The 24,454-nt window shown below is 44.3% G+C and overlaps 1 protein-coding gene across 5 annotated transcripts in view; it reads left to right on the top strand.

Annotated features, from left to right (window-relative positions):
• hivep2a (HIVEP zinc finger 2a) overlaps nucleotides 1–24,454 on the top strand; it is a 102,827-nt gene that overhangs the window by 608 nt on the left and 77,765 nt on the right. For 4 of the 5 annotated variants that reach the window (XM_071467240.1, XM_071467242.1, XM_071467237.1 and 1 more), the window contains exon 2: nucleotides 10,157–10,214. The gene's annotated coding sequence lies outside the window, so the exon portion shown is untranslated. Of the gene's footprint in view, nucleotides 1–54; nucleotides 319–10,156; nucleotides 10,215–24,454 lie in introns of those variants that run through there. The other variant, XM_071467238.1, reaches the window with a different exon arrangement.

Below are 24,454 nucleotides of genomic sequence, written 5' to 3'. Positions count from 1 at the left end.
ATAAGGGCAAGGCTATGCAGGGGGAATACCCCGGGCACGCATTGCATTGCATGCAGATTACCCGGGTTGCGTAATATCCTGAGGAATTTGCAGTAGCCTGCACGGCCAGGGTGGCTGCAGGGCCGGGGAGAGACAGAGGGAGGACGAGAGGGAGGGAGAGAGACGGGGGATGAGGCTGTGATGGTGTGATTGTTGCTGCAGCGACCAACCAGCCCAGCGGCCCGCACCTCGGCGGAGGAAGTTCACCTGCAAAGCCCCTGAAAACGATCTCCATGACAACCGTGCAGTGCGCGCCCCGCGCCGGGGGCTGCTCAGAAAGTGAGTCTCAGTTGTGACCTGAGCGCACTCGCTGTGGTATTTCCTTGTTGCTGCTACAGTGTGAGCAGGGTGGCATTCCTCAGAGGAAACAGGCCCGTCGCTACAGCGGTGTGCCGCCGCCGCTGCTGCCGCCGCTGCTGCCGCTGCTGTTGTTGTTGTACAGTTTGTCTCCAAAGATGAAAACTGTTTTAAAGGCGAGTTCTTTTTCACTTTATCTCATATGCTCATCGTTTGTTTCCTCTTTGTGTGTGTGTGTGTGTGTGTGTGTGTGTGTGTGTATGTGTGTGTGAGAGAGAGAGAGAGAGAGAGAGAGAGAGAGAGAGAGATGGTGGGTGGTGCGCTGGCTGGTTCCGGGAATGTTCCATGACGTGTTGCCGTCTAGAGAGGGGCCCCGGCCGGGGAGACTCCGACTCACGGCCCGGCCCTTCCCGCTCTCCCTCTCTCTCTCCCTCTCTCTCGCTCTCTCTTTAACAAGCCTCTTGTGCTGGAAAATATCTCAGTGTTCCTTCACTGCATTTTCAGAGAAGAGATTTACAGTGAGTCATAATCCTGTGATCTCTGGAGGGCAGCTCTCACTCTTTCTCCACCCTTGCACAGAGAGGTCAGGGGTCAAAGGTCAGACTCAAACACTGCTGTATGCAACAGGAGGTGTAGGGAGGATCTACATCAGGGTGGATGTGAGCTGCAGGTCTGAAGGGACACGGTGCTGCCCAGCTGCTGCCAACATGAGTGTGTGGTTCTCAGTTTGTGTCTTTGATGTTTAATCTGTCACAGGAAGCTGAAGATCAAGCATCAACTTCTGCACCAGTGCTTGGAGTAAGTAAATACGCTGAGCAGAGATGTAAACGCAGCGCTTTTGTTTTTAACTCCCATTTTCCATGAGTTGAATTTAAAGATCTGTGAGCATTAAACCCATGTTAGTGAGCATTTTGTTCTTTGTGAAGAGCTGTGTTATTCACTTCAGGCCGCATCCTTCGGAGGATGTGGTCTACGAAGGTGTGGCCCTTCGTAGCCGTCCTGCACCGGGAAGGCTGAACTGAAATGAAATGGTCTGGTCTACGGAGGATTTTTGCTTTGTGTCACCAGCTGCACCCACCGTTACAGTTGCGTCACAAAGCACAGCTGCTGAAACCTAGCAACCTGGACAACACAAATCTTTTTCTTTTCATAGAAACTTGAGGGTTGAAGGCCTTTAGTTTTATAAGTTGTACTGTTAGCTGTTGAACTGAGCTGAAACACAATACTTACATGTAAAAGTATAACCCTCAGGCTCTCTGTCGGTGGTGTTTGCTGACATATAATTTGTATTATTGACGTGCAATGAATCTTGGGATATGTTGGGCCATGAAGGATCCACCTGTTGGATCCTTCATGGCCCAGGAAAAGAAGGACACATTTAAAGGAGCCTTTGAGATGGGACAGTCTAGTCGCAGCCTCTGAAGGATGAGACCCCTGAACTGTGACACAGCTAAGATCATCATCCCCCTGACAGGTGTGGTACATCCAGATGTTGATTACACAGATGTGCCTCAGGCTGGTCACATTAAAAGGCCAGTTGAAAATGTGCAGTTTTATTTTGAAGAAAGACTTTTATTAGAAACTGAACAGAGGGACAGATGTGTGAGGGGGGGGGTTGTGGATCAGGAGACGAGTCGGTATCTGCTGTGACCCCCCTCTGTACAGAGCTGATCAGGCTGTTGATTGCTGGACTGCTCCTCTTCAGTGTGAAGTTGCTGGATATTGACAGGAAGTGGTTCACGCTGTCGTACACACAGATCCAGATCGTCTCACACGTGCTCAGTGGGTCACATGACTGGTGACAACGCAGGTCATGAAACAGTGGGGATGTTTTCATCTTCCAGGGGCTGTGTGCATGATGCTGCAACATGACAGCTGCAGGTGATGATGGGCCTCAGGATCTCACCATGGTGTATCTGCGTGTGTGTGTTTATAGAAAAAATGGGAGTAAAGACAGAAGCGCTTGTTCAGTATAGATAAATAAATATGATTGCAGCAGGAAATAAATTGGGTTTATTTTTTCACAAACTTTACTGTCACATCGATGTTGTTTCACAGTCTTTGTTCGGAGGGAAAGCAGCTAATTTTAAACAAGGATTGACACTGTAAAGATCGTATTTTTAGAAACAGTGAAGAGCTGAGCTTCAGCTGCAGAAACGAGAGAAACAATGACTTAAAGAGAAAACGAGCACAGATGAAATGAAGCCGCAGAAGGAAAACAGCAACGGCAAACCTGCCCTGACTGTCTGTCTGTGGTGGTGATGGTGAGGTCACAGAGACGCACGCTCATGAGTGTGTGTGCGTGCACGTGTGTGAGAGAGCGTGTGCACGGGGCCGACCTACGTACCATCTGTCTCACTGCCACCTCAGATGGCCGTTGTGGTGTACTGCGTAGGAGCGAGTGTCCACGCACACACACACACACACTGTTACCAGGGTGGATAGGCGTATAGAGAATGTGCACGAGGTGTGAGTTGATTTTCTGCTCTAAACGTTCAATTAATTTATTACCTAGGCCTTGTGGGGACTCTATGTGTGTGCATGCATGTGTGTGTGAAGAACACTACAGTTGTACAAGTATCTGCCTGTCGCGCTGAAACGATTCCTGACGTTATTTGAGTCCTAACACTCCTTGAGGATTTATTTCATCACGGACAGAAATCACTGCTGCAGCAGATCCAAAGCTGCAACGTGTATCGACCTGTGTGAAAGGGAAACAGAGGTTGTGGTTGAAAATAGACGGAGGGCAAAAGAGCAGAAAGGAGAGTGGAAGGAAAAAAAACATCAACAAGCTGCTGCTTTAACAGCTACCACTAATATATTAGAGCAAGTCAGTGGTTTCCAACCTGGGGACTGGGACCAGACAAGCTGTCGCGAGATGATCACTGGTGTAGGAAACAGAAACAGAACAGGATGGTTTGGCATTTCTAAATGACTGTTTGTGGGATGTTGTTTGTCAGGAACAGTGGTCCAGTTTATAACACCTCTCAAACAGCACTCAGATATCACATTACATTAGTTTTACAAAAGGTTTAGTCCATTTACAAAGCTCTCAACCAGATCTCATGGTCTTTCTCAGAGGATGGAGGTGGCTTAGTTGTTGTCGTCATGTGATAACATTGTTTATTCTGATATTTTAACCATTATCTCTGCTTCAGCCCCGGGTCGAATGTGAATGTGAGAGGAGTCCATGAAATATTACATTAACATGGTCAGTGCTTTTGTCCTAAAGAGACTTTGGCCAATATTTGATAATATTGAACGTTATCGAGATGTTAAAGCTCCCTCCAGTCTAAAGGTAGATGTCCATGTGTTTGTGATTATAAAGCAGGTCTAGGTTCTATATTAATACTGTGAAAGTATCAAAGCCTCAGTCCACAGAGAAATGCACACAGCCTGTATTCAGAAACAAACGTGTGTGTGTGTGTGTGTGTGTGTTAGCTCACTGCAGATGTGATATGGTTGCATTTGCTGCCAATTAACACACACACATCATAGCTGGAGAATTTGAAATGACTTCAGATGTATGGCATGGTGTGATGAAGTGACACACTCACACACACACTCACACACACACTCACGCACACACACACACGCACACACACACTCATTACAGCTTCACAAACCTTCACATCTGTTCACTCCTGCCATCTCCCTTCAGATTAATTGGAATACTTAGGTTTCTTTTTTGATGGTTTGTCACATAATTAATTAATTGATTCATTTATGGACAGATTTGGTCTCTTAGTTTGTTGAAATCTTTGACATTTTATCAACAAAATAAAATATGTGTACAGTCTGTGAGTTAGTGAGAAAAGAAAGGTTCATCAGGTATGAAGAGTGTGACCTTTAACCTACAAGATTTAACAGAAGAGACGTTGCTCTGCAGCAGTTTCTGTCTCACCCAGGTTGTTACTGGAACAGACACAAATACACAGTGACACGGTGAGTAATGATTCTCCAGGATTCCTCCACACAGCAGTGAATTCAGAGCATTTAAAGAGGATTTCAAGCTTCACACTGAGCGACACACAGTTTGTCTCACTGCTTTTGATATGTGTGTGTGTGTGTGTGTGATCACCTGAGAGCTGTAGAGGAACCTGAGAGCGCTCCGGTGACCGAGGTCCTGACAGCGATGGCTAAATTATTAAGACACACACACATACGCACACACATATACACACACACACACTATTACACCCGGAAGAGAGGAGGAGTTGAAGGGAAGAAGAAGAGAAGTAGAGAGCAGGTGAGAGTAACCTACAGTAGAAGAAGAAGAGGAAAAGGAGAGAGGGGATGAGGGAAGAGGAGGAGGAAGGAAGATGAGAGAAGGTTGAAGGAGACGAGGAAGTAAGAGGAGGAAAGAAGAGGAGAAAGGAGCTAGAGGAGAACACGAGGAAAAAAGAAAGAAGAAAAAGGTGGGAGATTAGAGGAAACAAGGAAAAGGAAAGGAGAAGAGAGGAAACAGGAGGAGGGAAAAGGAAAGGAAACAAGGAGAGGAAAGGAAACAAGGGAGAGGGATCAAGGAGAAGAGAGGAAACAAAAGGAGAGGAAGAGAGGACAAAAGAAAAGGAGTCAAGTAAGGAAACAAAAACAGGAGAAAAGAGGTGAAGAAAGCAAATAAGAGGAGAGGAAAGGAGGTGAGGAGGGAAGAGGAAAGGAGAGGAAACAAATGCAGAAAAAAGGAGATGGGAGGAAGATGAGGGAGGAGGAGGAAAAGAGGAAGATGAGGGGCAACAGAGAGCAGGAAGAGGGGCGGAGAAAGGATGAGAGGTTTCCAAGCTGCACCAACAGAGGAGTGTGTCTGTTCTGTCAGCTGCTGACACACTTTTCATCTGAAGCAGTGGCTCGGTGTGTGTGTGTGTGAGTGTGTGTGTGTGTGTGTGTGTGTGTGTGTGTGTGTGTGTGAGTGTGTGTGTGTGTGTGTGTGAGTGTGTGTGTGTGTGTGTGAGTGTGTGTGTGTGTGTGTGTGTGAGTGTGTGAGCGTGTGTGTGTGTGTGAGTGTGTGTGTGTGTGTGTGTGTGTGTGAGCGTGTGTGTGTGTGTGTGTGTGTGTGTGTGTGAGTGTGTGTGTGTGTGTGTGTGAGTGTGTGTGTGTGTGTGTGAGTGTGTGTGTGTGTGTGTGAGCGTGTGTGTGTGTGTGTGTGAGAGTGCGTGTGAGCGTGTGTGTGTGTGTGTGTGTGTGAGCGTGTGTGTGTGTGTGTGTGTGTGAGCGTGTGTGTGTGTGTGTGTGTGAGAGTGTGTGTGTGTGTGTGAGCGTGTGTGTGTGAGAGCTGAGGACAGTTTCCATCCCCTCGCTTTTGATTGACAGGTCTGTCGCTCCACACGAGCAAACTCGGCAGTTTTTTTACGAGAGGGGAAACATGATAATTCTCCTGCGTTTGTCTGCCTAGAAAGCGTGTGTGTGTGTTTATGTGTGTGTTTGTTTGTGCGATAGGGAAAGAGGCTGATATTGTAACTGGACCTCTCTTTACTCAAAGGGGGGACTGGATGGGCTGTCAGGTGGGCTGTGTGTGTGTGTGTGTGTGTGTGTGGCTTTTTAAATGGACAAGAGGATGATGATGGAGAGATAGGGAGAGAGAGAGACCTTTATCCAAACTGGCCTACTTTCTCATCAGCTGGTAATTAGCTTCACTTCATACATTTATGCATCAGACAGTGGAGCTAAATCAGTGTTTTGTAATCAGAAAATCCCAGCTGCCATTATCCTCTTTCCCCTTCCCTGTACACGGCCAATATACTGTGGATGGATTATAAATCCTGTGCGGTATCAGTGTACTGTACGCAGAGAACACTACATATAGTGGTTCTCCCTACGGGTGGGGCTGCTTGTACCGAGCTGAGCTGTGAGCAGCTCTGAACACCACAGAAAAACTCTCATACCATTTGAATAACACTGTGAAAGGTGATGTTTCCCTTGATGATATGTTAAAGGTGTGAGAGCAGTAAAAGCCTGTGGCCTTCGTCTAACTCTGATTCTTCTTGTACATTTAATTCCTGGAATATTTAAAGCTCCATATTTTACTCTTCTCCTGTGTTTTATCTGAAGTGTTGATCTCCATCAGAAGATATATCTGTGGTTTAAGAACCAAAAACCATCTCAGTGTAGTTTCACATCTCCTCTCTCAGGCTTCTCTCTGGAGCTCTAGTAACAACAGGTCAGTCAGCCAATCAGAGGAGAGGATCTGAGCCTCTCCTCTGATTGGCTGACTGTTTTCTGACTGATCCAGTAAAAATATAGCAGATTTCAGGTAAACACTCCAAATCCTGTAAGATTGCATGTGGGTTCAGGTGGGCGTGGCTTGGGACTGCTTTGTTGTGACATCACAAAGTTGCAGAAGTCCTGACGGCTGGTTTTAAGGCTCAGTTTCTGAATACAGGCTGTGTGCATTTCTCTGTGGACTGAGGCTTTGATACTTTCACAGTATTAATATAGAACCTAGACCAAATGAACTGCAACGTTTGATTTATGATGTATTTGGCAAGTTGCAATATGTTGATCCAGAACAAATCAGTAAAATGTTAACAGACGTGTTGATTTTATATTTCGCCAAAATAGCTGATGTTGCAGTAAAAGTTGTACAGTTGTGCACTTTGTACACGATTATCCACCACAACCACCTCCTGGTGACTCTGCTGCTGTTAATAAACGTGGCTTCGTTCAGTCAGACAATACGCTGCCTTTGAGCATCCAGTCTGCGATCATGCTGATTACTGCTGAGACAGCGTTGACCTGCAGCCACTCAGCTTGTCTTTATTTTGTTGTGTAAATTGATTTTAGTTGAATTACAGCATCAGAGATACAGTGCATTTCCCTGTAGCTGCTCGCAGATGTAACCCTCTCTGATGTTCAGTGGAAAGCTGATCATGTGAAGCAGCAGCAGAAACTCTCTGGTTTGCATCAGAAATAAACTGACACAGCAGCTAGCCTGTAGCCTGCTAGTTAGGGCTGGGTTCTGCTTGCTGGCTCTATATTTGATCATTTTCCCTTTTGATGAAACGGTCTGTAGGTTAAATGCACATACAGTATGCTTGGTGCTGTCTTTAACTTTATAGGCACAGGACATGTTATCCTAGCTTAGCACAAAAGGTGGAAGCAGAGTGAAGCAGCTAGCCTCTGACACTGTATCACATTAGCTGGCAAGTTAGCCACAAGACTCACTTTGGATTTTTGACCCAAAAAAAAAAAAAAAATTGCAATATGACCCTGAAGAGAAGAAACAGGGTCCTGCTGTTTAAGCTAATGTTAGCTGTATAGCTACTTTGCTAACTGCTTGGAAAAACCCAGTGTCTTTGATTTCTATTTGTTTAAGTGTGAAATAGATGAGATCTAACTTGTAAACACACCTTTGACAGAGCTCTGCTTGTAGTTTCCCCTTGATTTCCATATTTGTATCATGCTAAACACTTAGTAACCCAACAAGCACAGAGATTCGGCTGCTGGTGAGAAAACAGACACGTTTATTTAACAAAATGATCCTGGAATATCCTTAAAGAAAAGAAATCTCACATTATCAAAGAACAATTTACAAAGCATTCAGGTAGACAAATAACAAATCTTTACTTCCTGGTCTTTGACTTTCAATCCTTATGACTTTAGCTCTTAAATATCAAGTTATTATCAAACCATGTCATCGTTCGGGTTCGTTGCTCATTCATAGATAGAAAACTGATCAAATATAGATGACATGACTTCATTATCCCACAGCTTCAGTTTAGTACGATTTAAAAAAAGTTTCACTAATGTAAATCTCCAGTAACCATCAGCGTTTGATATCAGTCACCCTACAGCCGCTATCTTTTGAACGACTGCTCACACTCATACGGCGAGAAATTTTCAGTGTCGCCCCCACAGACATGAAACCAGAACCAGATCTCGCTGCAATGATACAACTTGGTTGTTGAGTTTTGAGTTGTGTGAAACTCTCACTTTCATGCTTCACCTTCTCTGTGTGCACGTAAAACCCTGCCAAGTGCTGGCATTTCTCTCGGGGATGTCCAAAGGCATTTTGGGAAATGTAGGAAGTCTACATGACGTGCCTGAGGCAGGTTTGGGTAAAGCAGGTAAACAAAAAAAACAACATTACAAGACCTCATTGTTAATTGATTCCTGGAATGAGCAGAATGATGACGTCTGGAGGAGAAGGGTAAGTGTATCTGAGGGGGATTTATTTATTTACAGTAAGTGACATCTCAAAATGCATCTGTGGTGCTTTCTCAATGAGAATATGTCAAAATTCAATGTAAATCTATATATAATGTATAAGATAAATAAGTTTTAAATAAATGATAAAGAAAATTGTATAATAATTGCATTATAAAATTATAAATTATTGTAAGTAAGATAAAATTATGAATAATTTTGTAGTACAAAATTTTATTGATTTAGCTTTTTAAAATTAATTGAGGAGCTAAAAGTAGTGAAATCAGTGTTTTTGTATTAAAATCAATATAAAATAGTAAACCTCAAACATACATACATCCCTATGATGAACCAACTGACCCAGGTTGGTTTGCTGCTCTCTGGCTTTTCTGCCCAGGCTGAGTGTTAGCAGTGGTACAATGAAAACACACTTACTGCTGTTGGTGTAGGTTGACTTATTTGCATATCCATACAAAAGATAAAAACACTTTGAAAAATATCAGCAGATGAAAAGAAATCCAGTCTCAGCAAGTGAGACAGAACAGAAACCCCAACGGGCTTAAAAAAAGAAAATGCTCAAAAGTAAAAAGTGACAAAAGAAAACTGAAAATCAAGATGACAAACGGACGACACGCGTGATCCGAAACGCTAAAACAGCCTGTCATCTGTTTTTATTTGTTTATTGTTGGATTCATCGAAGGGTTTGAAATGTCAGTGTCAAACACTAAGAAAACAACTGAGACTTTGGGGAGTGGAGAGTGTTTTTAGAAATTTATGATTACAAACCACCGGATCAGCGTGTCACCGCTGTTGTCGGGGAGATCTCACAAACACAACATGGCTGTTTTTACATTTTCCCGATAGATTTAATATTATGTTGACATTTATATGCTGCCAGAGTCTCATGACCTTTTTGACCTTTAAAACTTTTCAGAATCTGCTCACAATTTGTGCTTTCATTTTATTGCACTACATGGCCAAAAGTATGCGGACAAACAATGCACCTTTCCCACCAGGCTTTGGAGCCTGTCTGCAGGCTGTCCCATTCAGACACGGGGCATTAGGGCATTAGTGAGGCCCGACACTGATGCTGGGTGATTAGCTCTGGCTCACAGTCAGAGATCCACTTTATCCCAGAGGTGTTGGATGGGGTTGAGGTCACGGCTCTGCGCAGGCGAGTAGAGGTTTTCCACACCGTGCAGCTGGCTACGTGCACAGGGGCACTTCAGTTTTGTGTGAATTAAAAAACACAGTATAATGGTATTTAGCTAGCTTTACTGGTGCTGGTTTGTTAGCTTCAGGCAGAGCCAGGGAACCTGTTTCCCTTGTTTCCTGTCTTTGAATTAAGCTAAGCTAACCAGACATATAGGATCTCATCTAACTGTGTGGCTAACAAACAAATATGCATGTTTCCCTAAATGTTGACTATTGCTTTAAGGTTTCTCTTAATTTGAACCAGAGGCAAAACAAATATAAACAAGGGTGTCCACGTATAGCTCTGGGCCATGGGGTGGGACCCCCCACACCACCCTGCACTATCATGCATTGTCATGGTGGTTCATTATGTTTTTTTGCACAGTTTAACACATGGTCTCATAATATTACACAGTGTGTTTCCAGCAGGTGGATTTATACACACACACGTCCTCATAATGCTGTCCATCTCTTTGTCCCCCAGGGGCTGTGACCAGCTGTGGACTTGCTAAACTGGACCAGGGAGCAAACATTTACACCAGGTAGGATCAGTAAGACTGATAACAGTGTGTGTGTGTGTGTGTGTGTGTGTGTGTGTGTGTGTGTGTGTGGTGGATGTAGCTTACAGTCAAAAATGAGCTTAACACAGGCAGAAAGAATTGAAATAAAGACACTCAGAAGGTACATCTCCTCTCAGGCTTCTGTCTGGAGCTGTAGTAACAACAGGTCAGTCAGCCAATTAGAAGAGAGGATCTGAGCCTCCCTTCTGACTGCTTTGTAGTGACATCACAAAGTTCCAGAAGTCCTGACGGCTGGTTTTAAGGCTCAGTGTCTGAATACAGGCTGTGTGCATTTCTCTGTGGACTGAGGCTTCGATACTTTCACAGTATTAATATAGAACCTAGACCTGCTTTATAATCACAAACACATGGACATCTACCTGTAGACTGGGTGGAGCTTTAAGTCTTGATTACAGCAGGTAAAATCAGTGAAGGTGAAGTGATTTATGCACCAAAAGTTGTTGCTGTGAGGTTGAGTATGAGGATGGATGTAGTAGTCAGTAGGTGGACAAGGTGAAAGCTACACAGAATATTAATTAACATATTTGACATGATTCCTGTGGAAACAGCTGACAAAATGTTTTAAATCAGATTCAATATGTTAATATTAGTAAAATAATCTAAAGTCAATCCTATTAAAATGGAGGGAAAGTTTGTTTAAACTATGGTTTCAATATAGAGAAAATTCACCATATGGTCAATTTAAACAGATGAAACAAATGTAGTTTATGTCGTCATTTAAGGTGAAATCTCCTGACAGGAAGTGAGAGTGCCTGAGAAACAAGGAGAAAATGGTGGGAAGAGACTTTCTTTGTAAAAATAACCGTTATGATTTAAAATGGCTGATGCCTTTGTCATGAGAGAGAGAGAGAGGGAGGGAGAGAGAGGCTCACACAGAGAAACAGACGGTCGGACAAGCAGAGAGTTGAGCTGTATTCATTTAACCAGAATTACTCTTGCTGTTTTTTCCTGGCTGGTTGCCGCGGCAACCAGCCAGCTTCGTTACAGGAGGTGTCACCTCAGCCGGGAGTGTAAATGAAAAAGCTCACTTTAACGGTCCCGCTGCCTGACGACATGTAAAGTTTCTGTACGTGCAGGAGTCTGACTCTGCAGTGACGGCGTCAGCAGACGTCATTTATCATTAAAATAAATCATATTGTGTTATGACTCATGATTTCAGTTGGAAAAAATGTTTTTCATTTCACTGAAAAAACATGAAAAAATGATGATGATGTGATTTTTGTCAGGGCTTGTACCAAACAGACATGTTCCTTTACATCTGGAGAATATGATGTGGGCCGGGGCGTCTCTGCACAACAGTGCTCTGATACATTTTACTCTTGAAAAATTGCAGCTCCTGTGATTTGGACACTGCTCTTGGCCGTGTTGCGATTCTTGTGCAGCCCCACCTATAATAATTTCTTTTTCAGTGAATAGATGAAGAGACTGTGATGTAAAGCAGAGAGAGGAGACACTGAATGTGACAGTACACACAGCACTGCTCACTACTTTAACAACGAGGACAGGAAACAAAATTAAAATGAATAATTGCTCAGTTTCTAGTTACAAGAAGAAAAGGTGTTGTTGTGAGCAGATCCTGTCCATGTTAAAAGCTCAGATACAGTATGACTCCAATACAAGGGAAAGTTGTTCAGTCAGACTTTAAATTGAGTCAAAGTACTGCAATACTTGCTTTTAAAAATACTTGATTATTCAAAAGTACATATTTTATGTCAGCACCTTGTTGTATTTACCGGACGGACTGTCGAGCAACTGCAGTGATTTTAATGAAATCACCTGAATCACATGAAAATCTCGGCAACAAAACAGTGAAGTAAAAGTTCAGGTGTTTAGGTCGTGTTTCACATCCAAAAAGCTGCACAATAAGCTTCATCCTCTATGTACATCATCATTACTACAAGCACTGATGGGGAGGTCAAAGGTCACGAGGGCTCAGTGTTTTGAAAAGAAGGTGAGGAGGGACCAAGTTTGTACTCTGAATAACAGAGCAAGACAGTAAGTGGAAGAATGGTGCCGGATCCCTGTGAGAGACAGTCCTCCATAACCAGATACAGTGTGTGTGTGTGTGTGTGTGTGTGCGTGTGTGTGCGTGTGTCACTTCCTCTTCCTGTGCCACAGACGGCTTCATATCAAGGAGGAGATGAACTGTGTCATCCAAACTATCTCCCCCCTCACTCTCACATCACTCCCTCCTCTGTAAGTGTTCTCACCCACCACTCCGTATGTGTGTGTGTGTGTGTGTGTGTGTGTGTGTGTGGTTGAGTCCGACAGCACACAGAAATAGATCATGCAAAGCAGAGATTACTATCTGCACCTGAAAGCACAAATGTGTGGGCCTTCAGACTTCATGTAGTGTCATCTCAGTAAAACACACACACACACACACACACACACACACACACAGGATGTGCGTCAGTGCTTGCAAACTGTGCACATGCTGTAAAATCCACATTTTGTGCGTGTGTGTGTGCGCACGTGTGTGTGTGTGTGTTGGGTTGGTTATGAGGGCATCAAATACGACAAATGTCAACGGCTGCTCCAAACTGTAGCAGAGAGAGAGAGAGAGAGTAGAAATATTGGAACATTGGTGATTGATCAGTGTGATGAAGATGAGTATTGATACAGGGAACATGTGATGAAGGCTGTTGTGCGACCTTCTCTCCCTTCTCATGAGGAGGGTTTTACAAATACAGAGCTTCATGGGTGAAAACAGAGTCTGAGGAGCTTCCCTCTGTGTAGCTGGACACTTCTTCACATCTCTGTCATTATGATGATTATGACATGGACTCTTTTGTTCCAATACTGCGCTTGGCTACTGGGACAGATAAGGCTGAAGAGTCGTATCCATCCACCTATCTGCCTCCACTTCTTCTTCTTCTTAGTTTTCATTTCCAGCAGTAGAAACACATCATAGCTGACGATTTATATATGAATGTACTTAAAGAAAAGACAAAGACATGTAGACAATGTCAAATTAACGTAATCACTCCGACTATATTTCTTTAGGGAGTTAGTGTTTCTGGGCACTTTTACACAGATCACATGCAGCAGGAAAGCTCCAGATCTGTGACAAATTCAAGTAAAAACCAACATTAAAGCTCCACACAGTCTAAAGGTAGATGTCCATGTGTTTGTGATTATAAAGCAGGCCTAGGTTCTATATTAATACTGTGAAAGTATCAAAGCCTCAGTCCACAGAGAAATGCACACAGCCTGTATTCAGAAACTGAGCCTTAAAACCAGCCGTCAGGACTTCTGGAACTTTGTGATGTCACAACAAAGCGGTCACTGCTCTCACTCACGCCCCAAGCCCCGCCCACCTGGACCCACCATCCAACCTTACAGGATTTGGTTTCTCTGAGTGTTTACCTGAAATCTGCTGTGTTTTTACTGGACTGTAGATGTCACGTTGGTATAAACAGGGTTGAGTCCTGTGACTGTGAAGGCCACAGTGTAAGAGTCACACTCTCTACTCATCACACCATTCAGCGAAGCAGTCGCCATCCTCAGCTCATTTATTCAGGTTTTTTTTAATTCATCATCACTCTGCACATGCAAAAGAGACCGAAGGACAGTTTTGTTAGATGGATAAATAAATCAAGAGAGAGGGAAACAGAAACAGCCCAACAGCTGAGCAGCAACCAGATTTAAAGGCCAACTAAAAAAAACAGCTGAAAATGCCAGTGAATGAAGTGAAATAACAAAAAGGAAAAAAGAGAAAAGAGACAGAGAGAGAGAGAGAGTGATGGGGGACCAAATGGATGCGGGCGCCATGGTAACCACAGAGTTGGTACATTGAGAAGTACACTGAAAATAAAAAAAAACAGTAGTGGACAGAAAACCAATGAGAGCCTGACATCAGTGTCTGTTCACTCATTGGCTAAAACCAACCAGGAAGTGACTGACTCACATTTGACACACACTGACACACAGACACACACATACACACTCTCACACACACAGTGTGTGTAAAACAAAAAAAAGGCTGGAGGTAAAGTGGAAGAAGTGTATGTTCTGTTTCCATGGTGACCACGGCTTGGTACGGCAGATGCAAGCTGTGCCCTTGACAGCATCACATGGAGAGAGAGTTGTTGTACACACACACGCGGGCACACACACACACACACACACACACGGGGCAAATGATGATGATCATGTGTATTGACGAACAGCTGTGTACAAATGAATGGCCTTTGGGTGAGCATCTTCTCTCCCCTACCCCCTCCCCCTCCCTCTAAACATGTGTGTGTTTCATGTGTGTGTGTGTGTATGTGTGTGTGTGAGAGAGAGATAACAGAGCAGCAGAATTTGAATAGCATTATGGGATATGACTGTTGCTGCGACAACTGCAGTTAGTTTGGTTCCCACTTCCTCCAGGTACCCAGAAGTCCAGTGGCCTCTTTGTTTGTTCATTCAAATCGCAGGGAAAGCAGTGTGTGTGTGTGTGTGTGTGTGTTTGTGTGTGTATGTGTGTGTGTGAGAGGGTTAAGTCTTAGTTTTAGGGTTCAGGTTAGAGGTCAGAGTGAGAGGCCAGGGAACGAATGGGTGAGTGTCCTCCCAAGACAGACAAACGTGTGTGTGTGTGTGTGTGTGTGTGTGTGTGTGTGCGTGTACGTGTGCGTGTGCAAGACACAGGCAGAGACAGAGAGAGTGAAGAACCGTGTCAGAGTACCGTGCAGCACAATAAGGAGCTTTGGTTTCGCTTCCGCATCATTCGTCATGCAAATGACAGCTTTGTTGCTTCTGCAGCCTGCACACTTCCTGTACATGCTCTATATGTGTGTGTGTAAGTCTGCGTGTGTGTGTCTGAGGGAGTGCACATTCTGCACAAGTGGTTCTGTGTGTGCATTGGTCAGTGCATGTTTCTTTGTCAGTGGTAAGAGTGTGTACATGGTTTTGTGTGTCTGCTTTGTATCGATCCGTGTCTGTGTTCTCTGCACAGGGTTGTTTGATGAGTGTTGTTTCCAGTGCTTAGTGGTTTACCTGCTTCTCTAGTCAGCCACAGTTTCCACACGGTCACAACAACAGTAATAAACCACAGTAATAAACAGTAATAACAGAGTCTACAGCTGTGTGCTAACAGTTCTGTGAGGCCATCATGCAAACATGTTCATAATGACGGTGGTAACATGCTAATGTTCAGCAGGTTCACCGTGGTCTGAGTGAAGAAGGCGACTGTGAAAGCTGGTAGAGTGTGAGCGTGCTAAAGACGAAGCACAGGCTGATGGGAATGTCATTAGTTTGTGTGCAAAATTTGAAATGTTTGCTAAAGCAGACGTCAGTCATCACAGTCATTATAATAATAACTGAGGACCCATGAATATCTCTGCAGGAGTTTCTGCCCACCAGCTGGATAAGTGAAGACTTACTCCTGGCAATAAACCAACCTCTGTGGAGACATTTCAGTCTGGACCCAAGTGGAGGAGTGGTGACTTGGTTAGGTTCAGGAAACAATGGTGATTTGGGTTAAAATAAGTACTTTCTTTCATCTTTGTTGTCATGGTTACAGTAATAATGAATGGTCATGGAGAATAGAAACAACATAAACTGCTACTGTCTGATGGGAATCGAACACCGCTCTCCTGGGTCATCATTATTACGACCACTAGATGTCGCCTAGCAACAAAACCTAACTATGGGTCATAACAACCTGCTGACAGATGACCTATAAGCTCGTTTCTTACAGGACAGTCTTGAAATACTGGATCAGGTATCGGCTCAAACACAAGTTCAGGTATCAGACTCAGTATCGAGAAGGGAAAATCTGATAAAGATGGTGTTTAAACGTGGACTGAAGAGGAACTGGGCCTTGGTCTTCGTTCATGAACCCGACCTCTGCGGCGCTCTCCGGTGGAAGCTGTTTTTCTGATGGAGTCAGAGCATCACTTGTGCCTGCAGGGTGACGTGGAGACCCATCAGCTGAAGAATCACTCAGAGAGACAGGATGTTTGTGGGAGGGGAGATGGAGTGATGAATGGAGGGAGGACAAGGTCAAGAGGGAGGGGGGAGGGATTGTAATTAGGTGCTCTCACCTCCTCCGCCTTCTCTCGTCTTCCGTGCCTTTCAGCTCCGTCGTTTTTCCTCTTTTTTCCCTTTCATCACTCCTTTACCTTCTCCTTCTCCCCATTATTCTCTCCCTCCCTCCCACCCCTCCCTCCCCCTCCTCGTTCTCTCTTACCTACTCCAGTCTTTTCTTTCTTGTTTTCTCTCCTTTTTATTCACCCCTACTTATCCTTCCAACCTTTCCTCCCTCCCATTCTTTTACCCTAATGCCTCGTATCCTTCTTTCATCCATCCTCCCTTGCTTTCTTACTCTCATATCCTTCCATCCTTCCCTTTCTATACCTCCTTTCATCTTACACTTCCTCTATACTTTTGTCCATTTTAGCATCCTTCTCTGTATCTATTTCCTATTGACTTTTTCTCATGTTCCCTTTACTCTTTCCCATCTCTCCTCCTTTCCCCATCATTTATTCCTTCCTCTTCTCTTTTTTTTTTACCATTTCCAGTCTTTTCTTTCCTCTCCCATTCCTGTTTTTTTGTAACTGTTCTCTTATCCTTCCCTTATGGCACTTTTTTTCCTTTCTTTCCATTTCTTCTCCCCTTTATCTCTCCTTTCCTTCCTTCCTTGTCCCATCACTCTCTTCCACCCCCCCTTCGTCATCCATCCCTCTCTTTCTTTATTGTCTCCTTTTTTTACTTTTTCTCCCTCTCTTCTTTCTTCCATTCCGCCTTTCCCTCTTTCTTGCCCTTGTATCTTTCTATCCTTGCCTTCCTTCACAGTTTGGCCTCTGCACTCTTTACTTCCTTTCCTTTTTTACTCTCCTATCCCTCCTTCCTTTCCCCTTCCTCCCATTTCAGTGTTTGCTCTGTCTCCCTTCCCTCCTCCTCCTCCTCTCCTCCCCTCCCTCTCCCCGTCATCGCGCCCTTCCTCTTCACCTCCTGTCATTTCCCCCGCCTTCATCTTTTCATCACTCCCTCCATCTCTCCATGATCTCCTCTGCCAGGGAGGAACAGGTGGCTCGCCTCTGCTGTGCCATTCGGTGGCTTCCTGCCTGAAACTGAGAGAAAGATAGATAGATAGATAGATAGATAGAGGGAGGGAGAGAGAGAGAGACTGTGGCCCATGTCAGTGCCCTGGCTGCTCTCAGGCTTGTAACATGTGACAGGCGGAAGGAGGAGGAGCGGGAGGAAGTGGAAAAGGAGGAGGAGGAGGAGGAGGAGGAGGAGGAGGGGTCCGACTGAAGGCTGTGATTTTCTAGACTGAGGGAGAGAAAGAGAGCAGCAGGTGCTTCAGTTTGAAGCACTCGTACAGACGCACACATGCACTTAAAGATAAGAGCTACCAAGATATTTCTGTGCCCACACCAGCATGACTTCATTTCCTGTCCCCGCGCAGGAAGTCGACACTAAAGAGCCTGTGGTGTGTGTCTCAGACATGTTTTTAACCCACCAAAATTATGGAAACGCTCTGAATGCCTTACCTCCTCTGGTCCTACTCAGTTTTCATTTCCTCTCCTGTTCTTTTTTACCTTTTACCTTCTTCCCCCACCTCCTCTTTATGTGTCTTACATGAAGTGCATTGGTTTGGCAGAAGCTTTTATTCAAAAAGAATTATCGTCAGAAGGAAGTGCATCCCTCCCAAATAACATGTTACAAATGCTTAGCACTCCCTCTGTATTTCCTCCTCTCTCATGTCCTCTGCTCGGCTCTATTTTTATTCTCTACTTCTAATCTTAATCTCATGCTGCAGTTTCTAAAATTGACATATTTGGGAAATCGGGGGATTGGGCTTGTTCCTGCAGCTGCTAGGATTAGCCACTGCTACAGCAGCTAGCCATCTCAGGAGCTAACTCTATATATGCACGGTATTAAGACTGATTAGCTCCACGCTAGCTCACTCACTCTGGGGGTATTAGGGCTTAAAAGCTAGCACAGCTGGCTAGCACCTCGCGCCTCCCGTCTGTCATATGACGGAGGGGGATTAGCACATGCTAACGACGGTTAGCGCTGAGAGTGGCCTCACAGGCTAAGAATTAGCGATTTAAAGAGGGGAAGTAAATCTGACGCGACCTGAAAACACACTCCCACTGATTTTTTTTTCTAAGTCTGTCTCCTCTGCAGTCACAAGTGTTTAAGTGTGGAGAAATGTATGCTATACATATAATACCTGGAGGAGGGAGGGGCAGATGTAAATCTAATGCCTGCCCCCACCTTTGCAACTTTTAGAAAGGGACCTTTTAGCAAGACATTGACCAGCTCCTGAGGGCTTTCGCTTTATTGGGCAGCGGCCAATTTGAATACCTGGACCAGTAAAGTTGAAGAAGAAGAAGTAGTGTTCAAAATGTCTCCAGTTAAAGGATTAAATGCTTCTCTGTAGGTTGACAAAACCCCACCACCCTTTATCTTATACAGTAAAAGGCTTTGAAGCTCTCACTGGATCAACTCTGAAATCCATCCCGGTCGAGATGAAATCAAAGCTGCTTCTATTTGGCATTTTTTAAGATAAACTACAAAGTTTTCTCTGGAAGTATTTTAAGGGATACTCTCTGAGTTGGTCGCTCTTGTTTGACGTGTTGCAGAGGATTTCTGCTGTGGTCTTTGGATTTAGTTACAACAGATTCCAATGGCGGCCTAAAAGTTACCTGACCGAGACCAGGATGTGGCAGCGTGTGATCGCTGTCTGCAGGTACATCTTCAACATGAGCAGTTAGGAAAGACATGAAATTCTGAGTGAAAGGACAAAATTCTATCACCGCACTTGTTTTTCATTACTGATCATCAGCTGGAGAAGGAAACAGCACAGTGTTAATGCACAGTGCAGGCAGAGCCAGTACCACCACAAACCAAAGTACGACTACTTCATATTACTTCATATCAAAACTCTGAAGCTCTACCAGAAGAAGTACAAGTGATTATTTTTATTATTGATCCATATAATTATATTATCTATAAAACATCAGAAAATAGTAAAATAACCAGTTTTCCCACAATTCAAGTTGATGTCTTTGAATATCTTTTTTGTCAAAGCAATGATTCAAATGGTTCTGGAAAATGATAGTAATGATTCTTTGATTGTTATTTATTCTAATAAACTAGTAAATCGAATTGATTAAAGGTTCACACAGGACCTCTGGAACTTTGTGATGTCACAACAAAGCAGTCCCAAGCCCCGCCCACCTGAACCTACATCTAACCTTGCAGGATTTGGTTTCTCTGAGTGTTTACCTGAAATCTGCTATATTTTTATTGGATCACTCAGAAAACAGTCAGCCAATCAGAAGAGAGGCTCAGAACCTCTCTTAAATAAACAGAAGAGTAAAACACGGAGCTTTAACCACTGCAGGTCCACATGTATTGTAGAGGTGCATTACAGTGCAGTGCCTTCAGAAGTTTCCACAGACATATTGACAGGCCACTCAAATCTAATTGTTCCCTCTCAGTTCACTGACAGCTGGGTTGGCTAACATTGTCTCCTCGTGTTTAAGGTTTTATATCTGAATATTTTTCTATGCAAGGCTGTCACAGTTGATTACCAGCACTGCAGTTACAGAACTCTCCGCTTTCCCGCAAACTCCTGGATCGGTCGTCTGTCTGTCCGCCTTTGAAATTCACCCCCTCTCCACGTCCACATGGATTCTTTTCAAACTGATGTTTTTCCACCTAACATCTGAAAAACATGCAGTTTCCCCTTTTGAGACAGACGTGATAAGTGGACGTGTGTGAAATTAGCTGGGACATTATTTAAAAAAAAAACAAAACTCTTCCAGAACTTTAAAATTCCCCCAAATCGTAGTGGAGCTCTGCTCTTCAGCATCCCTCACTTCTCTTCTTCTTCTTCTCTTCTTCTGCAGCTGTCAGACGTAAACTTTTCCCCTCTTCTTCTCCAGCTCTCACACTTGCTCCTTTCATCTCCTTCTTTTTCACAGCCTTTCCATCTCTCCATCCATGCCTCTCTCTCCTCTATCTCCGTCCCTTCGCCTCCTGTTTCATCCCTCGCTCACTCTGATCCCCCTCTTTCCTCCCTCCCTCCTCCTCTCTCTCCTCTTCAAAGCTCTGTCTATCTGTCCCTGGATTCAGTCCTCCCCTCCCTTTCATCCCCCTCTCCTCTCTCTTCTCATCCTGTCTCGACTCGTCTCCTCCCTCTTCGTCTCCTCTCTGATGTTTTCCTCTCCTTTTTCCGCTCCCTTCTTCTCCACCTCCTCCTCCGTGTTTGCTTTTTGCCTCTCACTTCTTCTCCTCTTTTCTACTTTCTTTTCTCCTCCCTTACCTCTTTATCTCCTCTCCTCTCCCCTTCCTCTTCAGTGTGTCTCTTTTCTCCTTCCCCAGTCCTCCCTCCCTGCCTCCTCACATCCATCCATTTGTCCTCTCTTTCCTCTCTTAAGCTTTCCTTGTCTCCTTCCTTCCATCTCTCATCCTTCCTTCTCTTCTTCTTCTTATCTGGTCCCCTCTCAAACTGTCCTCTTTTTCTTCTCTCCTTTTCTTTTTATCTCATCTTTCTTTTCTCCATCTCCCCTCTCCCCTTTTTTCCTTTCCTCTCCTGCTTCCTTGTCTGTCTTTTCTCCTTTCTTTTCCTCCTTATTTCCATCTCTCCTCTTCTCTCTTCCAGGATTTTCTCTGGTGTCTCCTTCATTTTCCACCTCTCTTTTTTCTTGCTACTTTTCTTGATGCTTTTCTCTTCTTCTCTTATCTCATCTTCATTTTTCTTTTCTTTCCTCCTCTTCTACATCTCCTTCTCTTGTCTTTCCTCTTCCTGTCATTCTCGTGATTTTTCCCTCCCTCACTCCTCTCATTCAAGCTTTCCTCTTGTCTCTCCTCCTTCCTTTCTTTTCTTTCCTTCCCCCTTTTCATCTCTCTCCTCCATCACCCTCTCTCCTCCTCCTCCTCTCCCATCTTTTCCATCACTTTCTTCTCCTGTTTTCTTTTTTCTTATCTACTCCTTTTTTCCTCTTAATCCTTTCTTCCTCTTCCTCTTTCCTCTCCTCTGTCATCTCTCCCCTCTCCTCCCTTCCTCCTCTCCTCTTTCATCCTGATGCTGCAAAATAAAAACTCAGAAATTGAAAACAGATCCTCCTCTTCCTCTCAGCTGTCAGTCGGACCGTCTCTCACTCTTTTAACTGATGAAGCACGAGGCGAAAATTAGACGACACTTAGATATATTCACTGTTTGTTTTGAAAGCACCTGATGTGTGTTTCCGTGCAGCGACACACACACACACACACACACACACACACGAGGACGGTGTTGGTGACAGGATTTGGCTGACAACTTGGTGATATTAGACCTCTCTGTTAACTGAAACTACACAGGAGGATCAGAAGCAGCTGTCAGCTGCCTGCGTGTGTGATCTCTTGTTAGACTGTCTTAATGTCATCAGTAGAGTTTTGGTCTGTGCTCCGTCGATCTAATTCCCACTGGATATTAAATGTAGAGACGTTCAGCTGAGGGCCAGGAATATGTATGCAAATATATTCAGATATGTCTCATTTGAAAAAAAGTAAATATGGAGACGTCCCTTCCAAAATCGTGATTGTTGGCATGAAAGGAAAGCACACTCCGAGTCACCTTACTGCATTTCATTTCCAGATATTTACATTGTTGTGCACTGACTGTCTCACCGGTTTGTAAAACATACACTGATGCCAGGTAGAGATATAAATGATCTTGAAGTGTCTTTTTCATTGTGACAGGATACAGGAAGTTCAGGGGGGAGTTTACGGACTCTTCTCATGGCAACATTTTGACGAGTCGTAGCAGGAAATGCAAAGGTGAAACAAATTTTGTTAACGATGGCTCAGCTCCATCAGGTGAGACGCTGTCACACCTGTGATTCTCCTGCTATGATGAGCCAACCTGTCTGCTCTGACCCACGTTTCTGCCCATTGTGAAGGTAAGATGAAGGCCTGAGGTAGACGTACCGGCAGGTCTTACAGGAGGAGCTCAGTCAGGATCAGTCAAATTCTATCATCAGATTTTAAAGCTCCACATTTTATCTTCTCCAGTGTTTTATCTGAAGTGTTGATCTCCATCAGAACATATATTTGTGGTTTTAAGAACCAAAAACCATCTCAGTGTAGTTTTACATCTCCTCTCTCAGGCTTCTCTCTTACCCCTTTTCCACCAAACTGGTTCCAGGGCTGGTTCGGAGCTAGAGCCAGACTTAGCACCAGTTCTTTGGTTTTCCACAGACAAAGCACCGGTTCCTGGCTCTCAAAACCAGTGCTAGGCAAGCACCAACTCCTTGCTGGGCCAGTAGAAAGAACCACGTTACGTTGGAGGCTTCGGGCTTACGTCAGCGAGCGGGGGCGGGATTATTGACCGTCTTCTCGAGCGTGATCGCTGTTCGCTGCATAATCGTCGAGCAGTATTTACTTGCTGGATCGCCAAATATTGCTCCCCAAGAAAGGCTCGAAAAGCCAACAGCAACACTTGAACCGCAACCATACCTGTCAAGTTTCGGATTTGAAAATAAGGGAAAATTTTCCGGCACCCGCCGCGAGCAGTCTAACCACCCCGACCAAGCTCCAGTGTCCCTTACATTTTCAGACAGGTGTACAAGAAAGCTAAAATCACCACTTGTCAACCACTTAAGCCTACCTTTGTTGACACTGACATGCTGTGAACATTCATTATAGCCTGAATGAAAACACAAAAGGGTATATATGAAAAGTATTTATTTAATGTCTTATTTGCATATTATCTGTTCAACATTGCTTGTTACATTTTATTTTCATTCCACACATTCTTTTCATTTCATATTGCTTTTCTTTCACAGTTTTTCTTTTCATTTTTACTCTTTTTCCTCTTCAGAAACGAAAATCCGCGGTCCCATCGATCTCGGTATTTTTTTTATTTTGGGTTTTTTTTGCAGGAGGAGTTCCCGCTCTGTCGCGTCCATCCATCTTTTATTATCGCGAGGCTAGTGACAGAGCTTAGGGCAGAGGTCAGGGGATGTTTTTTTTTGTTTTTTTTACTCCGCCCGGGCCCGGTATTATTATTTTTTAATAACGCAGGTTAGAATACGGGATATTTACAGGAAAATACTAGTACGGGAGGACAGTGGGAAAGAAGGGTAAAATACGGGACTTTCCCGGCCAAAACAGGATACTTGACAGGTATGACCGCAACGTAGTCCTCCATCTTTGTTGTGGTGATTGAATTTGGCGCTTGTTCTATTGAGGAAATGACGTGACTTATACGTATACATTGACGCGATGACGTAGCTCTCTGGCTGGCACCCGCCTGTGGAAAAGCAAACCGGTTCGCAGTTGAACCAACCACGAACCAGCTCTAGCACCAGCACTAGCACCAGCCCTGGAAGCAGTTTGGTGGAAAAGGGGTATCTGGAGCATCTGGAGTGCCAATCAGAAGAGCCTCTCCTCTGATTGGCTGACTGTTTTCTGAGTGATCAAATAAAAATATAGACGATTTCAGGTAAACACTCGGAGAAACCAAATCCTGCAAGGTTAGATGGTGGGTCTAGGTGGGCGGGGCTTGGGGCGTGGCTGAGAGTGGTGACTGCTTTGTTGTGACATCACAAAGTTCCAGAAGTCCTGACGGCTGGTTTTAAGGCTCAGTTTGTGAGACTCACCTGTCGCCAGAGGACTGGTCTTTGTGTCCTCTCATGGTGCTTTTACAGAAAGTTCCAGAAAGTTTAATTTCCCAAGAGCCAAAGTCCAGGATTTGAGTTTCTGCAGCAGCAGCCAAAGGAAGAGCAAGAGTCATATCTCACATCATTCAAATGTGTGTATAATGATGTTTAATTTTGTGTAGATGTGTGTGTGTGTGTTTGTGTGTGTGTGTGTGTGTGTGTGTGTGTGTGTCTATGCTGCACATTTACAGAGAAGAGTGCTGCACATAAAAACACATGCATATGAGGCAGATGCATCACATTGTGTGCACACACAGTAATATAGACATGCTTCCACAAACACACACATGCAGACACACACATATGGAGTCAGACATGTTGCACATGAACCCACTCACACTCCCGGTTGGTTTTCGCTCTCCTCACAAACCAAACACTGTAATTTATCTCCATCTCTCTCTCGGCCCGACCTCAGACCATTAAAGGTTTCCCGTTCGGTTTGCGGCGGGCAGAAATGTCAGAGCTGTGGATTCCAGCGTGGGGCAGAGAGGCTGCTCTGTGGTGGCACATCGCTGAGCTATATGTGTTACGCTCCTGTCCGTGGGGCGC

Source organism: Trachinotus anak, unplaced genomic scaffold, assembly GCF_046630095.1.
Source record: "Trachinotus anak isolate AG129_WGS33_773 ecotype Australia unplaced genomic scaffold, CSIRO_AGI_Tana_v1 ptg000031l, whole genome shotgun sequence".
Taxonomy (NCBI): domain Eukaryota; kingdom Metazoa; phylum Chordata; class Actinopteri; order Carangiformes; family Carangidae; genus Trachinotus; species Trachinotus anak.
Note: the sequence above shows the minus strand (reverse complement) of the source record. Positions and strands in the feature narration are given on the sequence as shown.